The sequence below is a fragment of the Micropterus dolomieu genome, linkage group LG20 (assembly GCF_021292245.1).
Source record: "Micropterus dolomieu isolate WLL.071019.BEF.003 ecotype Adirondacks linkage group LG20, ASM2129224v1, whole genome shotgun sequence".
Taxonomy (NCBI): Eukaryota; Metazoa; Chordata; class Actinopteri; order Centrarchiformes; family Centrarchidae; genus Micropterus; species Micropterus dolomieu.
In genome coordinates, this window is record NC_060169.1 from 35,097,514 (window position 1) to 35,120,006 (window position 22,493).

General features: G+C 41.6%; 1 protein-coding gene across 7 annotated transcripts in view; it reads right to left on the reverse strand.

The window, feature by feature from the left end:
- The window catches only part of znf536 (zinc finger protein 536), a 223,041-nt gene that overhangs the window by 75,513 nt on the left and 125,035 nt on the right, over positions 1 to 22,493 (reverse strand). The window lies entirely within an intron of this gene.

A 22,493-nucleotide genomic window follows, 5' to 3' on the forward strand; every position in this document is an offset into this window, starting at 1 on the left:
GACAAATGGAAAGTGTGTTGAGTGCCACTTCAAACCAGCCCTACACACATCACAACACATTTTTTCCCCCCTTTCTCCTCTGCCTGTCTCTCATTGTCCCTCGTTTCGCTTGCTCAAATGTGTGAACACCACACAAAGTCAAACGCATCAAACGGGTTCACGGGCCGCGCTATTTTCCTCCCTGACAGAACGCTGACAGTTCATAAGCTTTTCAGTTTCTTTAGAAACACCATAGTCCTGAGATACACCCCCCGTCAACTCAAACACACGCACACACACACACACCCTCAACCCCCCACCTGCACCACCGCCTCTCCTTTCTCCTCCTGTTTTTCTTTTTTTATCCTTGCTATCATCATCATTCCTATTAAGCATATGCTGGGTTGCAGTGAAAATTAACAATGCAAAATAAGAAAGAAAGAAAGAAAGAAAGAAAAATGAAAAAAAAGAGAGAGATAGATTTGGCTATGTCAGCATCGCAGGATCTCCACGCATCTCTTCCTGCGACCTGATTTTGACAGGTAGCTGTCAGAGATATGATAGGGTGATAACGGTGTTGACCCCGCCCTCCGCCACTTCCTCCGTGTGCCAAAAAACGATGATGCACAGTTTAGTGCAACAGCAGTCTGTTATCAACACAATCACCCTCCGAATATGAATCTAAAGATGAGTGACGACAACCTGGGAATGTGTTGACAGCAGCACAATCTGAGGTGAGGGTGTCATCATCTGATTGTACACACTGGCCTCGTTGTACGAATGGTTAAAAACCTGTGATGTGCTGACAGTCACGAGATTTCAGTCAGAATTTAAAGGCCCTTTGCAACACAGTTAAGTTCAAAACACAGGGACAAAAGCTTGAAAGAAACAAAAAGGAATACACAACAGATGCTTGATATGTCTTGTATCTTGAAGCTTTTAAATTAAAAATATCTGTACTAGTTCCAATAGCAGTCACTGTGCAGGAGGTTCAACATCAACCCACACAGCGCAGAACTGTCACGACAGATTTACGGTTTTTATAGCAAAGTAAAAATTCATGTGAATATACTGTTGTTGTTTTTTTCATTTTTTGCATCAACCTTTATCCATCTGAAATGTGTACTGGTAGGGAAAGAAGAACTGGAAAGCAAGAGATGTTGTGAACTTTGTGGTCATGGGCAACAGTAACACTGATCTCTTCTTTTCTGAGGTTAAAGAAAAGAAGTGTACCAAAAAAAGTCTGTGGCAGTCACGGCTGAATTTGCTCATAAACACACATAAACAGAGTCTGTAGCCTCCATGGTAAATAAAAAATATTTAGCATGTCAGTATGTATGTGACCCAAAGAAGTACAAATGCAGTTAAAATCTTTATTTATTTTCTAATCTGGCACACGATTTGGTATGGTTTGGATGTGCGTAGGGAGGGGGGGAGAGGGGTGGGGGTTGCGGAAAGAAAGAAAAATAATGAAAATCGAGCAACCCACTTAGGCAACCACGCCACACAATAAGGGACATTTTTTAACAGTAGCCTAATCTTTTCTTTTCTGCCGATCCACACCCCATTCCACCCCTCCTCTGTTGGGGAGTCAAATAAGGTTTACAGAAAGGAAAGACCCAAGTCAGCAAGTCCTCTTCGACGCTGACACGAACACACAACTCCATTCAGCAACGCTGCTATCAGGCTGAAGGCCATTTATCAAAACTGAAACTGAAAGGCAAACTAAATGTAAGTCTCTGACAATATGCGGATACAAAATACAAACTGCTACTACTTACTAGCGAGGAGAAAAAAGTTCTCAGTTGGATTTTTAAAGGCAGATGCTAAACTGTGGATCTTGGTTTTAACTTGTCTTGATTTTTTACAAATTTTTAAACAATTTGTGATGTTGCACACTGAGAGTAAGAGACTTAAAATCCACATAAACACTGCAAAATTTCAAGGAATTTCTGTATATCACGTCTACTATTGTGAACTTCATGATACAACATAATATGGCATAGCTTGATGCAAATTATGCTAAACACAAATTGTATGTCAGATATCACAAGTGAAAATGTAATGTCCTGCATAATTTCAGTTTTGTGTTAACACATCAACTGCGCCCCGGCCCTATTCTTTTGCATTTTCATTTGAATGCATTTAAAAGATGGCCTGTAGACAGAAAATAAATAAATAAAAGTGAATACAATTCCCCCAGTGCTTTGTCCACGACTGCACCATACTGTAGCCATAGTTGCCTCCTCATAAACATATTTCAAGCGCTCTACTGTACAGATCCCTTTTTGGCAAAGAGTCCCCAGATCGTGTAACAGACAGTGGCCCACCTGCCCACCCCAGATGGGGCTAAAATTAAAAAATCCAAAACACAGATTAGAAGCAGGACAAACACCAGACCACACTTCCCAACACACACACACACACACACACACACACACACACACACACACAAGCTCTGCATGTCTGTCTCTCTCTGTCACACTCAGACACACACACACACACACACACACACACACACACACACACACACATCCTTGTGTGTCAGGGTTAATAGTGCTCCTGTAAGAGGAAGACTCACTACTGAGAGGATGAGAGTGTGCTCTCCTGGCATAGAACAGCCCTTCAATAATAAATGGGCTTCACACATTCCCACACACATAGCACACACTACAAAGAAAGGTAAAACAGAACTTTGGTGGGCTTCCTTGCTCATCTTGTGAGTGAGCACACACACACACACACACACACACACACACACACACACGTCTGAGAATGCACGTCATTCCCAGGCACTAGCTGGGTGTCCATGGTTGTCTTTAATCAGTTGACTGATCCGCAGCTTTTAATGCGGCTGTTCCAATTACTGTAAAAGTCATCCTGCTCCACATAACCACAAATATTGACACTTTATTGCACAACACATTTATGACATTTTGAAGGTCACCCCGTATATTAGGCATCATCGTTCACAGCTGGGTGTGTGATGTGTGGAGAGACTCTCGATCGCTTGTTGACACCCAGCTGTAACTATACTCCGAGTATTGATTTTCGTTCCCCATCTTCCATCTTTTTTTATGCAAAGAAGATTCACTGCAGGAGACATAACATTAAAGTGATTGTCACAGATGAGCCTTTGGCTTTTTATATAAAAGCCTGTAAAGGCCAGCTACTGTTATGCTTTCACTTTCCTCACACTATTATACAATTAGAAGGATCTGACATTTTTGAACTTGTATTCAGACTCTTTATATGTGACCATTTTTGCTAAATTGCTAGAAGTATGCATTCAAAAACAGAAGAGCTTGCATTTGGCCATCATTTAGGATCCAGAAAAACATTCTTAAAAACTGTACAGGTTTGGCATGTTTGCACCGTATCTATTAAATGGCCAGTGAAGTCTTCTGTATATCACTGCCTTTAACTGAATACATTTGTTTATAAAAACATTTTCAAAACTGAGTTTGAAAAAATGAAAATGCAAAATGTATTAATAAAAAGTACACTGAATACAGAAACATGTTTTCTGGTTGTTGCTATTTCTCTAACTCTGCAGAGGACATCACGGGAGGAAAAAAGTACTGTCTGGATTATTTGATATGTAATGTTTGATATTTAATAAAAGATCAGTATTTACAAGCCAATCTCTTGTCTAAATTTGTGGCAAAGTGTCAAAGGCCACTTTTATTTCCGCCAAACTTAATTTTCTGGCATTAATCCCCACAACAGGTATCAAGACTCATACCAATAATAAAACCACTAAAGAATATATTTTAATTCAATATTCAAGCCACTACCACTTCAAAATTCACCCATCAAACTCAAACATCCAAACAGTTTTAATCTATCGACTATGAAACCCCTCACTCGCCTCTACCCCGGGAAAAAAACATGACAAACGCAGAACTGTGACTGTGCGAGTACAAGAATATCACAGAGGGGGAAAAAAGAGAAATACATGTATAATTCAGCTGTATCTGATCTGAGACCAGCTCCTCTCCCCTCTGCCTTTACTGGTGTCACGGCGGCGTAATGGAACATGCCAGAACAAAGGCTCTGAGATCAGATTGGAGCAGAGTTGAGCAGGCCATCTGGGAGGCAGGCTGAGTATCAGTCACTCTGCCTTCTGTCTGCTGCACTCACACTCCCCTCTATGTAACTGTGTGCAAGAGTGCAACTGTGTGTGTAAGTGTGTGTGTGTGAGACACCTCACTCTCTTCCGACCGCACGTCACCAGGATCTTGCAACAAAGCGAGTGATGCATCGCCACTGTGGGGATACGCCACCAGGGCAGCCTCCACGACTGACTGACAAATATATAAATTGATAAGGAAATTTGTGTGTGTGTGTGTGTGTGTGTGTGTGTGTGTGTGTGTGTGTGCCAGTGTTGGGTACCCCTGGGATAGGGCATGCTGCCTAGTCGTTTACAGCGACCACACCCAGTTTAGAGGACAAATAAATAAATAAATAAATAAATGATCAACAACAGCAAAAATAAACAGCAAAGCAGATGATTGTGTGTGCATATATGACGCTGGGGTGCGGCTTGGTGGGAGGGGGGGGGGGGGTTGCCAGCTCCTTAATGGTGCTCTTTCAATCACACTTTGCACTCTAAACGTTCTGTGGTTTTGATTAGTATGATATCACTTTCAGGAAATAAAACTAGGGGGGAAAAAAGCACATCAGTCATAAAAACACAAGATGTTTTGCTTCTTGCTCTGCCATTATTCTAATGTGTCACGTGACGCCCGTCGAAGTCCGCCGGCCTCTCCCCGTAGCCAAATAACTGATTGGGGGCAGGAGGGAGGGGGTGATTGACGGAAACAGTTTGAAAAGGGGAAAGATATTAAGAGAGATTGGGTGAGAGGGAGGGCGGGAGGGGAAAGAGAGAAAGAGTAAAATGTGATGACATCATTTGAAAGGCATTAGGCTTTTAAAAATGCGCCCGCGGGGACTTGATTTCCTTACACCAGAGCAACACAACACCATCCGGCCTGATGCCTGCTTGCTCTCTCTCTCTCTCTCTCTCTCTCTCTCTCTCTCTCTCTCATACACACACACCTCCCAACACCCCCTTCCCCTCTCGTTCTTTTTTTGATTTGGACCACTGCCATCTTTGTGAGCGTCTGGTTCATGCAAGTTAATCAATTTGAGGTTTAGTTACACTGCTGATGCTAGCATTCCAGCCACTGCTAAAACGTAATCTGAACTCGCAGAATTTATTAACCAAACACCAATTATCATTAAACACCACTGCATTATCCCCCTCCTTTTACTACCTGACAAGGACTACTTAATGAAATTTTAGATTAAAGTTATTTGGTCCATGATTTATGGGCATAGAGAAAGTCCTGATGCAAGACTCTCTAAGTGTGCAGATGCCTCTTTTTTTGTTGTTTTTGTCTATATTTTTTTTCTAATGGAGTACACCAGGGATCTGAGAACTCTCTAAGGTATTACAACAACCAGGTCTAGACCAAGAGGAACAAGAAGAAGAAGAAAGGAGGAGCAACTGTGCTCTAAATTTTACACAGCATCCTCACCTCAGACTTGTTGTTTTACTACTGACCCTATCGAGCAACAGAAATAAGACCAGAGAACAAATAAATTACAAGAACAAAAAAAAAATAAAATCAACAACAAATAAAAATAAAGGAAATGCAAGTTGTTGTTTATCCGCACAACGTTTGTGCGATGAAAACAGCAGCAGAATGTGTTACATATAAGGCGGTGGGGTAAACAGGGGCACCAGATGTTCTTTGATGTTAATAATGGCATTTATTATTAATATTAATTAGATCGCATTCAGCAATACATTTGGGCCATTTCCAAGTCAATTAAGCAAAATGGCATTCGGGAGATGTTGAAACGACATTTTAAGGCAGGTGTTCAGCAGTCCCCTATTAAAACATTTTTGCAGCTCCTGAAAAACAACCCATTTTGAGGCAGATTTTATTTATTTTCTCTTTGTCTACTCTTCCTCAGTGTTTCTCTCTCCTGTTGTGAGCGTTACAGTTGCGACCGTATCTCAAAAAAAACACATTGAGGATCGGCCCTAGATTTAGCATGCATTATCTAATTAAAACATACAATATGTGGACATTCTGATAATGCACACGTGTTGTGTCCACGCCCAAGCAAATATGTCAACCCAGACTGAGGGGTGGCAGAGGGTGTTAATCCAGATATGAAATCATGATTATGACCATCATGAGGAGAAAAAAATAATAATTTGAGGATTACCGACCGCAGTTTTCTAAATGACTGCTTTACGCAGGGTTTGCATTCTCGACACAAACCCAAACAAATTCACTTTTAGCGCCAAATGTTTGTTGTATTTTTTATCAGAAAGGCCACGTAATCCACGTATGTCCACCGTTATACCAGCACACAAGGTTCCTAGTGCCGTTGTCACCAGTAGATACCAGTTTTACCAAATGTAATTAGGCAACACAAGCCAGAGGCCTCACACCAGGGGGTGTCTTGTCTATATAATCTAAATAATCCCTGTCTATATGTGCAAGGATAAAAAACACAGCCGTTCTAAAGCTCTATTCAGTTTAATCTAGACCTCTGAATAGGGTCCAGCCACACCTCTCGGACCCAGTGTGTGTTTATGTGTGTGTGTGTGAGCGTTCATAGCCGTGCTTTTGGCAGCAGGCCCTTTTTTTTCAAAGCTGGTGGAGGCAGCAGCCTTACAATGGTACATTAACAATCTGTGCGTTCATTTATCAGTGTGTGCGATTTGGACTCTCTGTTCATGGCGAGCTGCACTTTTCATGGCTGAAAATTAATGAACAAGCCTCCCCTCGCAACAAACATGCACCTGTGCTGCAGAGATGCTAATCACAAACATTTATATTTATTAGTGAGCGCACGCACTAAAACTGGAGTTGTGGAGGAGAAAAAAAAGGAAGGCAGGATGAGGGGAAAAAAAACAGAAGGAGGACAGATAGTTTCCTTTTGTAATGAAAGGGTAGTGATCTCAGTTTTGTAAAGTGCAGGATAACGATTAGATCTAAAATACTTGCTGATGCCTTACAAAATCAATTAGTTCAATTATTCAATATTATATCAATTATTACTTTTCTGAAGGAGCCAAAGCTCAGTCCTTATCACTACACACACTACACAGGTGGATATGATGGATAGTCTTGACCAATGCCTCTTCTGTTCCATCTCCATTCCTCTCTTTCCACTTCTCTCACTCTCATCTCTCCCTCCACCCACACCCCACACCCCACCCCCACCAGACTGACAGAAGGTGGCTCTCTCCCTCAGTAAAGGCTATGCCTCTGCCCAGCTAGGGGAAGAGGAATGGTGCCATAAGTTTCTCCCTGGCACTGGCCCACCTTTGTTTCCCCCCCTCCTCAAGTCTGTTTCAGGCTTCAAAGAGCATTGGAAAAAGACATACACACACACACACACACACACACACACACACACACACACACACACGCACATACACATGTCTGAGGGAGCACTGATGTCTCACTAACTTTATCATTCTAGCAGGGTGATCATAGCCCCGTTGAGAGGCTGTGGATGATGCTTGATGATTGTATAAGGAGTGTGTGTGTGTGTGTGTGTGTGTGTGTATTTATGTGTGTTGTCCACCACTGTCTGCATGTATGCATGAGAGCACAAAAGGCAGATGGGGACAGAGGTGGGTGTCTTTTAGGACATGAAGACAAGAGCAATTACTAATGTGTTTGTCTGTGCGTTTGTATACACACACACACAAGTCTTGCCAATGTGTGTGTGTGTGTGTGTGTGTGTGCTTGTGTGTGTAGTGCTATAATAATCAGGGTGTATATTCATCATGCCCCCTCTCAGTCTGTGTTGGCAGGAAGTGGTGTGGTTACCATTAGTGAAGGATGACTAGGTCTCTGTCTCTTTTACTGGGATACTGCTGGCTTTCTATGGATAGAGAAATGCAAGAAAATGAAATGAAAGGAAAGGATTTAAGACAAGAAAAGTGAAAAGGTGAAAAGGGAAAGGTGGAAATAACATTACAGCCTATTGGGGTAGGAAAAGAAAATGAAACAAGGGGAACAGAAACTAAAGGAAACAAATTAATGAGGAAAAAACAAGGGAATGAAACAAAAGGAAATAGAAGGAAAAAGTTTGGAAAATTAGAGAAGAGGAGTAAGAAGGAAAGGAAAAGACGACAGGACATTGGAATATTGGGTAAGTAGAGGAAAAGAATAGAGGTAAACACATTTAGAAAGACAAGAAAGGGAAAATAGGATGATGAGGAAGATGAGGAAAGGACGACAGACTAGAAAAGGAAACAAAACATAAGGAAAGGAAACACACCAAAAGAAAAGAAAATGACAAAATGAAATAAAACAAGGAGATAGACGTAATATAAAAGTGAAAAGAAGAGAAAACGAGAACCGAGCAGAGGGAAAAAACAGAAAAGGGGGATAGGACATGACAGGGCATTGACCAAAGAACGGAAAGGAACAGAAAGTCAAGGAAAGGAAAACAGAACAAGCAAAGGTTATATACTAAAACCTCTTCGGCTTCTGTACGTATAGACTGTGACCTAAAGATTACAACCACCCTGTTGCACTGCCCCTTTAACACTGAATAAAGTGGAGCTCCTCCCTAAGCCGTCATTGATTTCCTATTCATTCCCGTGCATGCTAAATCAACAGCAAGCACAATAGGCCAATCATCAAGCTCAGCTACAGTACCACCACTCCTATCCCACCCTCAATCCACCTGGCACTGGTCGGAGTCTATACTGTACATGGCATCAATGCTCTGCACACTGCAGCCATTAGTGGCGTTATTCTTCATCAATGAAAATGAATCAATTAAGCCTCATTAAGGGTGCATATTAAGGTGGAGTAATTATCGGGTGGGGAATGTACAGTGATCGATAGCGCTGGAGCATAAATGTGCACTTAAAGACATATATTACCACAAGGGGCGATGAACACTTTTAACAAGGCCACTGTGGAGGGGGAGCTAAAGTGGGTAAATCTGCTTCATGTCATGCATGCATACTGTGTGTGTGTGTGTGTGTGTGTGTGTTTGTGGTGTGTGGGGGTCTGAAAGAGAGACTATTGCTCCTACCAGCCTGGTCAGGCAGTAAATCCAGAGACCAAGGACGCGTCGTGTTTTTCCTCCTCTATGAACTTGTCTAGTGTCTCAGAAAATGAAATAAAAAGATTTATACTATAGCTGCAAGCATCCTCACTCCGTGTGTGTGTGTGTGTGTGTCTGACTGTGTGTGGACATGAGACAATGACCACAAGAGACAGACCCACACTTAAAGAATAAATGAGAGAAAGGCCCTGATTTTAGTGAGGGGGTTTAAATGCTAGAGGCCTTCACCCTCTGGTCACCCTCATCTGAACACACATTTGCATGCACAAAGTAACACGCACACACACAATCCCATGCATAACGCCTATTAAAGAGCACGCTCTGTCCCAGTCGCATAATTTTAATTTGTTATGAAGGTCATTGACAGCAAGTAATAATCACCATTGGGGATCTAACAATTTGCCATTTCAGAACATTGAGGCACTGATGACTCAACTATTAATAGACTTAAGTCCTCCCCCACACACACACCCTCACCCCCGCCTCTACACCCCCTGTCCTCTTAAATGACTAAAAACTATTCCAGTATTTTTTACACTCATACCCCACACGCACGCACTGCCTAAAAAAAGCCCATATGTCTTTATTCCATTTATCATTTTTATCTGCGGAGGGATATATGACATTTTCAGGCAAATTAATGGGAAGCCTAAAAGATACCCGCCGAGGGGGTATCTCCTGGAGAGAGAATTACATTGTAAAAAAGTAAAGCAGACAGCTTTTTAATTCTCCTTTTTGTTTCTTACTTTACGCTTTTACAGTGATGTCTTGCGGCAGAGAAAATGCCAGGGCTGCCTGTGCTGAACTGATGAATTGTTAAGCATGTTTCCCCCCTTTTTTTTTTTTTACAAACAAACACGCAGAAAGACACAATGACAAGTTTTATTATAGACCAACTCATTTATTCTCTGCTTTAGCATCACCCAAGCCATTCAGACATATGTGTCTAGCATTTGTCGCCAAACAAATAAGTCCGAGCTTAAGCTATTTTTATCAAGCATGAGAGCGTTTGTTCTTTTTAAGTGATCGTCACTGTTTGGGGCGAATAGAATGGGGGTTGGAATCCTTTATCATTCAGAGGCTCAACAACTCAAGACTAATTACAAATTAATCTGGATCTAGATATCTGCAATGAGAGGGCCCCAATAAGAACTTGTGGTGTGCTAAGAGGAACTATCTGTTATATATTTATGGGGGAGCTCAACACATGAAGAGGGAGCAGCAGTCTGGAGATGGAGGCAACCAAAACCCAAATAAGAGAGTAGCACATAATTGCCTTCTTTCTATATCCAAGCAGCCACATAAAGGCTGAGGATTGTGGATATTAATAATTGATCATTAGCTTGATAGAGCAGAGCATGCTCAAGTTTTTAGTGGTGAAAGTTTGACGACTGTTTTAGGTCTCTCCTCTGGGTCTCGAGCACTGTTGGAGAAGGTCAAGTGTGCTCATTGTTATAAATGGAACACTATTGCCCTAAAAAAAGGAGGTCATATGAATAGAATCTGGTGTGCATCTAACTGCATTGTTGCTCAATGTTTTCTTCTTGTTTTTGAAGAACCTTCTAAAAATCCACATGATGAATCCAGACTCATAATGAATTTAGGATGGATGGACATGCAGAGCAAAGGACCAAACATGCAGCAATTGATGCATCATTGTTCTATATTATAGCTGAGTTTCTCTCACTGCAACACCATATTACGTATGATCAACTCAGATTTCTATTTACAGGGATTATTGAGTGTTGCATACATAAAAAGTAAAGGCCGTGAAAAAGGTTTGGGGGTCTGGAATTAAAAGGAAGTGAGGTTACCGGACCCCTGTAGCCTTCACCTCACCTCTGCTTGAAGCTAGCAGCTCGAGGCAATATTAGCCGCTGCTAGCATAACACAACCATATCTCCAGTCCAGTTGCACTGTGGGTAATGCAGGTGGCAGGTTTTGACGAGAAGAAGTATGAATGTATGAAATAAAAAATTCAAAAATCATAGTTTCCATTTAAGTCCATACAAACCATTAAAAATAGAAGATGGCATATGCCTTCCTCACACACTGCAGTGTGCTTAGTACTGCCACTGGCAGCCAGAGTCAATATGCAGCAGTGCTACTGATTGAAATAGTCTCATTTTTATAGCTTTCTCAATATGTCAGACTAAATCATGTATTTTGTTAATTTACAGCTGTCTGAAATTGCCTAATGTACAGTAAAGAGTCTACAGCTCTCAGTCTGCTACCTTTTACAATTCATGTTACTGGGTGGAACGAGGATTAGTAAAGTACATTTGTTAGCTCACTGTAAACCTGAAATGAAGCAGCAGCAGATTCATCTATAGTGAATGGCATTCTTTCATAATTTCTGTCATTATATCCATAAGCATGTGGCAAACAACATACACACCATAAATATACCAAAGTGGCATTTCGGCCAGAAGAGATTTATATAATGATGGAGGACAATGCTAGTAACTGACTATCAATGGTTGAATACATTTTTGTTGATTAGTTTGTTTTTATTTTTATTTTTAAGTTTTTATAATTTAAACATTATCACTTACTTGACATCAAATGTCACTTAAAAAGAGCCAAAGTATAGATTTCAAACTAAAGAAAAAATAAAAAAATTTTATTGGTTCCCCCTGCCCGTTCCAGGGCTCCTTAAGGTGCTAATTTACAATAATGTCCATTGCAATGCTTTTGGGAAACATTTTACGATCAGCTCAGCTTTAACATGGTTTTGGGAAATAAGGCCCTCCGCATATTCTTTCCAATTGCCATTGATCAGGGCTAAAAGAAATCTGTCATAGGACTGAGAATAGCCTCAGTCGACAAGACAAGAATGCTATGCATCCATGAAACTTTTTATTTTTAATTTGTCAAGCTCCTGTACATGCACTGGATTCAACAAGTGTAGCCTTTTCTGGTAGCTGTCAAAAGCATGGCTATACCAAAAGTAGCATTCAACACTCCAATCACAAAATAATGCCTGGAATGTGCTAAACATCTGATTTGAGATCAGTGGGTGCTAACATCCTGCTGGGCAAATGGGCTTTGATTGGCTGCCTGGAAGCTGGGGTATGTTGCTCTCTATTACTCACTCTGTCTCTACAGCTAGTCTACTCTGTCCGCCCCCCAGTCCCAAGGTAGGGAACCTCTGGGCACCTTGACTGTCGTTTAACTGCTCGTGGCACGAGGCAGCTGAGGAAATGGGTCATTAAATTCAGCGAGCTGGGGCGAGTCCCCCCAGTGGCCCAGATCTGTTTCCAATCAGATAGCCTTCTTTTACAGGAGAGACAGAAAGAGGCATAGCACAGCAGCCCATAGTAGACATAGTGTCATTGCAGCCTGACACTACTAATAGCAGCAGCTAACAAGGACTGGGACATTTATTTATTAATGTAATGTTATCCCTAAGGTATCTTAGCGGTGAGATCGTGCCTCTGCGGATTTCATGGAAAATTTGTTTCACACCTGGTTTCAGTGCCTAAAAATACTTGAGGCATGCACTTGACCATAGGCACACTTACAAATGTATTGCTGAAAATATATAGGCTGTCCAAGGTTTGTATTGGATTGTAAAATGAATGGAGCATTATGGAATGATTATTTTAACCTGCGTACGGGGTCGCGGGGTGATTATTTTATATAATATTATAATGTTTCTGATAAACTGGAATTTCACATATGATGCAGTGTTCTTTTGATACTGTATAAAACAATAATTAGAGAACGATTAGCCACTTTAGCAGCGTAGCTGCGGGGGATGGTGATGTTAAATTGTTTGTTGGCCCAGACTTAAATATCTCCACAACTATAGAATGGAAATCAATGGGATTTTGTGAATGTGTTCATGGTCCCCAGAGGATAAAGCCCATTGACTCTTTAGTCCCCTTACTTTTCATGTAGTGCCACCAGCAGGTCAAAATTGTCACTTAATAATATCTCTAATTATATGAGATTGTTCATTTTCAGAGGATGATTTCTATTGACTTTTGTAATGCCATGATTTTTCTTCTAGCACAACTAACAGCTTAACAGTTGAGGTCCACAGTGACATAACTATTGGTTGTTTGGGGGATTTGGGGTGTTCTCCTGTTCTCCTGGATCCCTTTATTTTGGTAATGCCTAAGCAACTGAGAGTTAAGTCTGGCTTCCCGGTAGTTCTCAAATCTCCATTATATTTAAATCAAGGTGTTTATTCAGGTATTTATACTTCAGAATCACCCTGCATTTTATTGAAAACCAATAGAACGCCACAAACTAAATTCCCAAAAATGCAAGTTTCTTGCTGTAGATTTAATTAGCAATAATTAAAGAGTCCCTGAGGCTGCATGTTGTATTGTCCATCCTAATGTATTGTATGACTTTTTTACACATTCATTTAACTGTATGGTTGGTCTCAGTGGTTTCTAATACAACTTTAGGAAAATCAAACCTTTATTCAAAATAGTAATCAGTGGAAAGCAATGGAAATGTCAAGTAGTTTTCGATAAGTTTACAATAAAAAATACTGTGCGACTATAGATGAAATGACAGAACTAAAGAAAAAAATATAATTAAGGAGGAAAACACATTTTTTAGACATAAGTCTCCACTGTTGATAGTTTTTCCCCTTTTAATAGCTCTTTGGTCCACACAGTCTAAGAAGTGGCTCAGCACTCCAAAGTTCCACAATAGTTTTCAGATGAAGTGAAACAAATACCCTGTACTCATTTCTGCTACCAATTCTTAGTAAGTCACAGTAAAAAGTATTTTTATAGACACTGATCACCCCTATTTTGACATAAGGTCTTCAGTTGGGTATCCGTGTCTTTCCAAGAATGTGAATGATCTCATCTATAAAGGAAAAGGGCAGACATTTTGCAGGAATGTAAATACTTCAAATGTTAGAATGGGGAGTGTCTTCGATTTGTCCTTTAGGAAGATGCTAACGTGTGATACACCATGCCCTCCCTTCTTCCCTCCCCTCCTCCCCTCTCATTCTTTCTGCCTTTTCTTCGTCTGTCATTGCAAAATGCAGGGCCAGCGATATGAAAAAGAAAAAAAAATAATACTACACACACTTGTTGCCCGGACTTTATCTCTACATTATTCTCGCCGCTCCTTCCGTTCATTTCAGAGAATAAGATAAATGAACGACGTACATTTCGTGCACCTGTCCTCCCCCTCCTCCTTCCTCTTCCCCTTACGATAAGGGATTTCATTAACGTGAGAATGCTTGGGCTGAAAGAAACATAATTGCTTCAGTGTTGTTGTCCTCTCTGCTGCCGACGCCCTAATTTCCTCCTCGCCCTACTCTTGACTGTTAAGTGATCATTATATCAACACAGGGGATAGGCCAAGGGTAAAATATTGACAAACTGCGGTCATGTTCATGCAAAACATTGAGGAGAGGTGTGTGTTTGTGTGTGGTAGAGGGTAATGAAATATTAAAAATAACAAGAGCAAAGGGAGAGGAGCAGAAAGAGGGAATGATGGGTGGGAAGTCTGGGTGGGGAATGAGTAAGAAAGAAAGGTGCTAATACAGTGACAGTGAGGATGTAAAGTGATATGATCAATCAGGAAATATCAGAGCCCAGTAATAATTTAAACACCTGGTACGATTCGTCACCCACCTCCTCCTCCCCATCCCTGATGGATAACTTTATGTAAAAGATACATAATTGTTTGACTTGCCATTTACACAGCATTGCACCTGAAAGCCAGGCAGCATAATAGACAGTTTAAAATGTCAGGGAACTAAGTAAGTAAGAGAGACGGGTCGACTGGCAGAATCTTAATTAGAGGGGCTCTGTCTAATGGCGACGGTATTCTACACCAGCTGATGATAGGAGTGTCTAGCAGGAATACACACACACACACACACACATGTGCGCATGCATGCATGTTCACATAAACACATATTTGTACAAAAATACATATAGGCTTGGCGTACTGTTACTTCAATGTGCACATCAGCACACAGACACACATTTACATGGATGGAGAGAAACACAGGACACATTTCATGACATAAACACACTTCTGTCTGAACAAGCAGTTGTAAAAATAAATAAATAAATAAACTGATTTGGAATGCCCAGCCACAAACACACACACTCACATATAGATACATTTAAATCCTTCCAGTTACATTGGGAAATAAAATGAAAATTCACAAACATTCATGTGCACACACCCACCTTGAGCACCATAATTTCAACATCAGTGCAATTAGCGACAGATCCCCCTGTTCAACCTTAATTTTATGCCTACAGCTGACCAGTCAGGGACCAAATCTATCTAGTTATGGCGCGGCATCACAAGAATGTTCAGTGGTAGTCTGGAAATGCATGTATAGGATTTACCTATCTATCCCTGAGCAGACCTGGCTGTTGAGCCCGAGCCAGCGCCACATGATTGTGTTAATTAATCTGCCATTGTGAGCATGGGGAACAGCTGCACGGGCTCTCGTGGCTGCGTTGTCAAAGCAAAACAATGCAATGTTAAGCTTCCCCCACTGAATCTTCCATTACAAAGGAGCCCCAACAACAGGGATAAATTCATAAATCCACAGATCAATTTTTACCAGCACTAATGTCTGACCTTTAAAGCGAAAAAGGGATTTTTTTTACATGCTTCATTTGGGCTTGAAATATGGTCAGACATGTGATACCTAGGATTTGGGCCAAATTTTCACCCGCCCCTTCCTCCACCCTGGAAAGCAAACACACTGCGGAGAGATAGAGATGCATAGAAAAAGAAAAGGAGGGAGGTAAGAAGGGGCGGGTGAATGGACAGAGGTAGAAAATGAGCATCAGAGAGATGGAGGAAAGAGGACGGAGAAAGAGAGACAGAGATCAGCACAACAGAGACAAACAGATGAGTGATAGGAGTCACCAGCTGGGCGCTGGTATTTTAAAACAAAACGTCTAACGCGATTAGCAGGGATCCATCTATCCGTGTTATGTGGCGTTAATTTAGACTGTGGAGAGGGGGAATGAGGAGGAGAGAAAAGGAGGTAAAAGAGAGGTGACATCAGCTTTGCATGTGCTTTACAGGTCAAATCATGGGAGAACAAAGCTGTTCATGCAAGGCGAGCGAAATTAAGATTTCAAATTTTTGAAAATGGTATGGGATGTTTGAGCAGACAGCTTAATTTGCACCTATTTAAATCTATGCAACTTTTTATTTGACTAGCATTCATGGAAACAGTAAACTAAATGGATCAGTTAATAGACTGAACAACAGACAGTCGCATGTGACAGTTTTTTTTTTTTTTGCAAACTACATCCTAGCATTAGTGCTCAACAATAAGAGAATAATCTCACATCCATTTACAGTAGAAACAACATTGACCAAGGGAATACATAAATAAAATTAGGTAAACTGTGCTGCAAACACAAATTATGTCTTCAATAACAGACTTCACAAATAAATGTTTTAGCACCTCTAATTGAGTTCACAAAATGTTTCACTAGACAACCATTTCACTGCATTCATTACAGCTTCACTGAATTACAATTCTATTGCTCTCAGAAATCACAGCGTTTGTCTGTAATGTGGCAACCAGATTCATCTTTGTTTCAGAGACTACGAGATGCCTGGAAGAGATTGGAGATGGCATGCCCCTATCACACACTCTCTACAGTGAATGGCATGGCCTTGGTGCACACTTGGCACTTCCAGAGAGATAGTGATGCACCCCGAAAAAATCATCAAGATGCCTGGCTCTCGCCCCACTCTGCAGCCGAGCCCTTCTGTCTTGCAGAAAGCCCTCCAACAGCCTACTGAGCATGCAAGACACTGGGAGACGAGTCATATAGACACATTGAGATGTACTGACGCATCTGACATGTCCTGTCAGTTGTCATTGACATCATGTAAAGTAGGAGGTGAGTGTGACTGATCATTTCTTTCAGGTTTGAATAAAAGGGAAAGCTTGGGAAAGCAATAAATGGAAGCAATCTAAATGGCAGATGAAGAAGGCAAGACATTTCCTTCTCCCTGTGACACTGTCTCTCAATCTGCACCCTGTTTGAGTCTGCCAAACACCAAGTCAAATAGTGACACTGAATATGGCAGTGAATTCCAAATCAGTTGTTTAGTTGCCATATTCTTGATAGACTGCACAAATGTTCTTTTTTTTTTTTTTTTACAAGAGTTTTCATTATAATTTCTTGGACACACAGTGTATAAAACCAGTTTGAATTATTTCAGACTATCCTGAAACATGCGCACACACATACACGCACACACACCAAACATACAATCTTGAAAGCTTACAGATGGGGAAGGGTGACATGGTGCTAACTCGCATCTCAAAAGTGACGCTCGCTGCAGCATCTCACCTGTCCAACATGCTGGATTTCCGAAAGCCATCAGATGTTGCATTTACCGCAACACTGAGCAGTGGAGAGCATCCGATCAGAAGACGTATGCAGCCTGAGGTTCGGTGCACTTACACTTGACAACTCAACAGGACACTTAGTTAAGGTAGAATGGGAATTTGTGGCGCCAGAAAAGAAGGTTGATATCTTGTCATTATCTTCTCCCTCATGGCTTTGTTAGTATTTACAACTAAAATGTTACAGAGGGTGTATCGAATTGGAAGAAAGACTTTTCTTTTCCTCCTGTGGTACTGTGTTGTCGGCTCCCTGATTGTTGGAGTATAAAAATAATCGTCATGGAAATAGATCTCATTGACAACGTGCCATGTTCACACTGTGAGCAGCTTGTGCCTTGTGAACATAATCCAGAAACGTCCTCCAAAAACTTTCCTCCACAAACTTTCAATCCCTCATCCTCTTTTTGCCCTTCTCTCCAAAAGATGAAAAGAGGGGATGCCAGGGAAGACAAAAATCCTGTCTTGTCAAGTACCAGCAAAACAGGTAGAAATGTGAAGTAGGGGGATGGGCTCGAGGATCAAGAAGCAAAGACGGAGGAACAAAAGAGGCAGAGAGCATGAGCAAAAAGGACTGAGATATTGAGAAGGACAGAGGATTGACCAAAACAGCTTTCCCACCCTCCTCCCGAAAATCCACTCCTCATCTCTGTGTCTAATAGGAAATACCTGATTCTGGTCCTGAGAGTGCTGCGCCGGCACGATTACACCTTACCTGCAAGCCCTGCCAGGAGAGGTGGCATTTGCCCGATCCGTCCCCCCATGAGGGTGGCTTGTGGCTTAGCCTCGACTTAGCTCCATGTCTTAAGACGGAGGATAGGAGGAATGAGGAGGACCACTGGGGAGGAATGAGTCGCTCTCTATGAAAGAACCATGATAAAACCTTTGTCCTCAGGAGGGAAGAAGCTGACATCTCGCAGCTGGATGGCGGGTTGGAGGTTAAGAGATGGCACCTCGAAATGTGGCTACACTGAAGTCAGCAAAAAGTCTTAACTAGGGAACATTTGTGTCCTCAGTTAGCAAAATACAGTGACTGTGTTAACCTAGTTGAAAGGTATAAAAGGCATATAAGGTCTGTCTGAATGTCCTTGAAAGTGTGTGCTGGGGTAAATCCCATTCAAGGGCCTTCTGATTTAGGAAGATCTAGAATCTCCATGTGTATTATGTGCTCGAATCTGTGGCCTAATCTGGGTCTGGGGATGACTCTGTCTAAGATCTTCACAAGGAGGTTTATGCTTTACAAGCCACCACAGGGAGGATAAGAAAGACATTCACTTGCTATAACAACCTTATCATCAACATAAACATATGCTCACTGTGTGGGCCGCTGGGCGATGTTAACTTGAGGGCAGATCAAAAAATATAAGGGAGTCAGCAGACATGACGAGATGGAGGTTCATTAGAAGAGCTGTAAATGAAAGTGAGGAAGGCATCTCATCAAGCACATGTTCAACGCTTGGTCCATAAGGGAGGTATACCTGGGGCTGTCGCATTCAGAAGGTGTTACTCTAATAAGACAACAGTCGCTGTTATTTACAGCGAGCACAAGATGACATGAAACATGCATTAACACATCTTCTGTTGTGCCTTTGGTGAAACAAACACCTTTGTTATTTTGCAAACAAAACATCTAACTAACAGCTCCTTTTGCGAGCTAAAGATACATTTAAACAACATATGCTCTTGACTGAAAAAAAAAAAAAAAGCACAATAGGTGTAAAACGTCTAAATTGCAATTGCACCGCATCTTGGAAAACAAACACTTTGCTTTGTTACCAAGACAACTAAGATAATGTGATTCCTGTGGCATTGTCAGGACTGGTACTTGCTACATTATGTGTGACAAGCTTAAGAGTAGATCTAGAGGCGTGAATGCACAGATTCCGCCTAATGCGGATTGAAGATAGTCCGGCAAACCATATTTGCATGTGTAACCTTGCCAAAGAGTTAAGCTTAGTGGGCTAGCATTCTCCATGCTCGCAAAACCCTGGTTTGAAGTCAGCACTTATGTATAAGACTCTATAAAGCTTGCTCTGATTTGACAGTTTGTGTTACTGTTACTTCCCATGCTAATGCTTGGCCCATGAACAAATTTAGTTCCATTCGGTTGGAGGATTTAAATGTGATCAGCCCCAACATTTGTTTTTAATATATCTATCTGGGCAAACAGTAAATTCATAATGGAGCCTACAGCGCATATCCTCCTCTTTGCCTTCCATGGCGACAAAATGAATTCAGCTCTGAACCTAATTAATCCACAAAGGTTTCATGTCTTAATCCCCAAAGTCAAGGGGGTTATTGTCCTCACAAATGAGGTCAGTGTTTCTCCCAGTGGAAATAAGGGGAAGAAGGAGCAAAACACAGGGAGAAAAGGGAGGGACCATGGATGGTTACATAGTGGCTTTCTTTCTCACCAGCTCTCCTGGTGAATAGAGGTGTGATACGGTGGCAAGAGGCCCTGCAAACAGGGACTGGAGTTGCCGGCTATCTGTACAGGGATGGCTACATGAGGTATCATGATGGGAAAAGGACTGAATGGTTAACATGCCATAACAAAAGAAGAGCAGATAGAAACATAAAGGGAGCAGTGAAATAAATGGCACAGCATGACAGCAGTGAGAGAGGGAAAATTAAACGCCTGCCAATCTCCAGCACACAGACCTTTTGAACCAGGTGGATAAGAAAGCTGGTTCGGATGGTAATTGTCACTAAGGCAAGTCACTGTCAAACTCAGAGGCGAAGAAGCATCATCCAAGTGTGACAGAACGATAGCCATGATACAGCCCTCCGTCTGGTGAGATGACAAGGGGGGATGTGACACACATGGCCACACCATGCTGCCTAAAGCACAGTCACCACCAGCGGCCCACACAGGGTCTCTGTGGGGGAAAAACCCTGGGAATAGCCACGAGTCGGCCAAATGCTCGTCCAGCATTGACACACCCTGGGTGTATTGTGGGCCATGTCTCCAAAGACCAAATGGAAGCCAGGGAAAGCGTGGACGATTTACCACGATAGTCCACATCTATACTCATTGAGACCATCCTGATGAGAGCTTTCCAGAGTTCTTTTGAGTCATCCAATCAAGGCTTGGCGCAAGGCAGGGGGGGTGGAGTTGCTGGCCAATGAGAACTTGGTTAAGCAGAGGGTCAGCCAATAGCAGGCATGTTGAGAGGAGGGCCAGCCAAAATGGAGGCTCACTGGAAGAATAAAGTCCAAGATGACGCAATCAACAGCTTGCTGAAATCTGTTGCAGTCAAAAGTCCGGCCACTGTATACAGCAAGCATGGTGGACGACTGTAGGCCTGACGCCTAGAGAACAACGAGCTGATCAAGAATGTTTAAATAGGCTGCGCAATCTTATATTAATACAGCTCTGCTGTGACAATATGTCATCATATGCAGCTGTTGTAAAGTTGATCATTACTTTTAGTCACAATCTGCAGAATATACTGTATCGTGTCTGACAAAGGATCTACTAAAGCGTGTGTGGCAAAAGCTTATTTCCCAAAATTTGCTTCCTTTCTGTGTGACTGATGATGTGGCGACACACAATGTCATACATACATCAAAAGCATCAGCAGAAAAACCTGTGCTGTTTTTGATCATTGATAATTACTGTATCTGCACTCCAAGAACACTCGGAGTAAACAAAATGAGAAGTGAAAATGGGAGGGGGGTGGGGTACAGCTTTGTAGCAGACATTCCATTTCCCAACTTCTCTGTGACTGGTGGAATAAAAAGAAGTTTATATTGTCATCTCCTCACCGCTGAGTTTGAAATATGAGTTTAAACTGACAGAGAGAATTAAAATCTGTAAACGCAACATTTTTGATGCCTAATTTGAAAATCATCTGTCAGAGTTGGTGTTTGTTGATTTTTATCAACTCAAGGGTTATTACATTTCAAGAATGTGACAATTAAAAATCCCTCAATCATCCCCATGGGCTTTCTATAAACACGGCAACTTCAAAAGTTACATAAAGTGATGTGACTAAAGAGGAAAATGTTCAACCTCATCTGGTAGCATGGGGTCACAACGAAAATGAGAAATTTTATTCAGTTACAACATACCATGCACACATCACAAATATCAGATCATGCAGGAAAATTATTTCCCCTTCTGTACACAAAGCTTCTTTTAATTAAACCAAAGCGCACACTCTCGTGTGTATCAGAAGTACTCGTTCTCATGACTGTGTTTAAGTCCAAATGATAGATCTGAGGGTCAGAACCAGGTTTAAGAAGCTCACTGCTGGAATAGACGCAATTGGATAACAACATGAACGCCGGTTGGTTAAAAACTCACTTCACTTCAAAAGTGTGGAAGCAAAGGGTTACTGTGCTGTTTGTGTTTCTCCTTTTTTCCTTCAGTTTTTTCTTTTTCCCGCTGCACTCTCCACACTGCCGCCGCCTGCATGCCTCCCCTTCATCTCAGAGGATATATAGAGGAGAAAAAGATTTAAAAGGACTGGAAAAAGCTCAATTGTTTATTGATTTTATAATAGGCTTAGTGCAAGAGAAATAAAGTGGGGGGCTGGTGGGGCGGAGTGGTCAACCAGAGGCGATGGCGTGACAAACACCCGGCTTACATGCAGGTAACAGCGGCTTGAGTCCAAATGCCGGGATATTGGCTTGAATCCTTTTCAGTTTTTTCAAAAGCCCGGTCGTGGCATTGTTATCCTACTTTTAAACCAGTGTAGACATAATCGCTCGTCTCAAATACAGGGCATGGGCTTATGGGTTTGAAAATGTGTGTTTGTGTGTAGGAAGAAAGTGGGGGGGGGGGGGGGGGGGGGGGGGGGGACTCTCTTCAGGATGAAATAGGATAAAACGAATGCATAGGTTGAGACAATCAAATTCAATAATAAATGGAGTGACTCAGTGATTGTTAGACTTTTAGTAAAAGGGAAAACTCAATTTTATTTATATGTTAATTTACGAAAAATTAACCCAACAACAACAGAACATAGAATAAAAAAGCTCGGAATTGTTTGAGCAGGTTTTTGTGAGT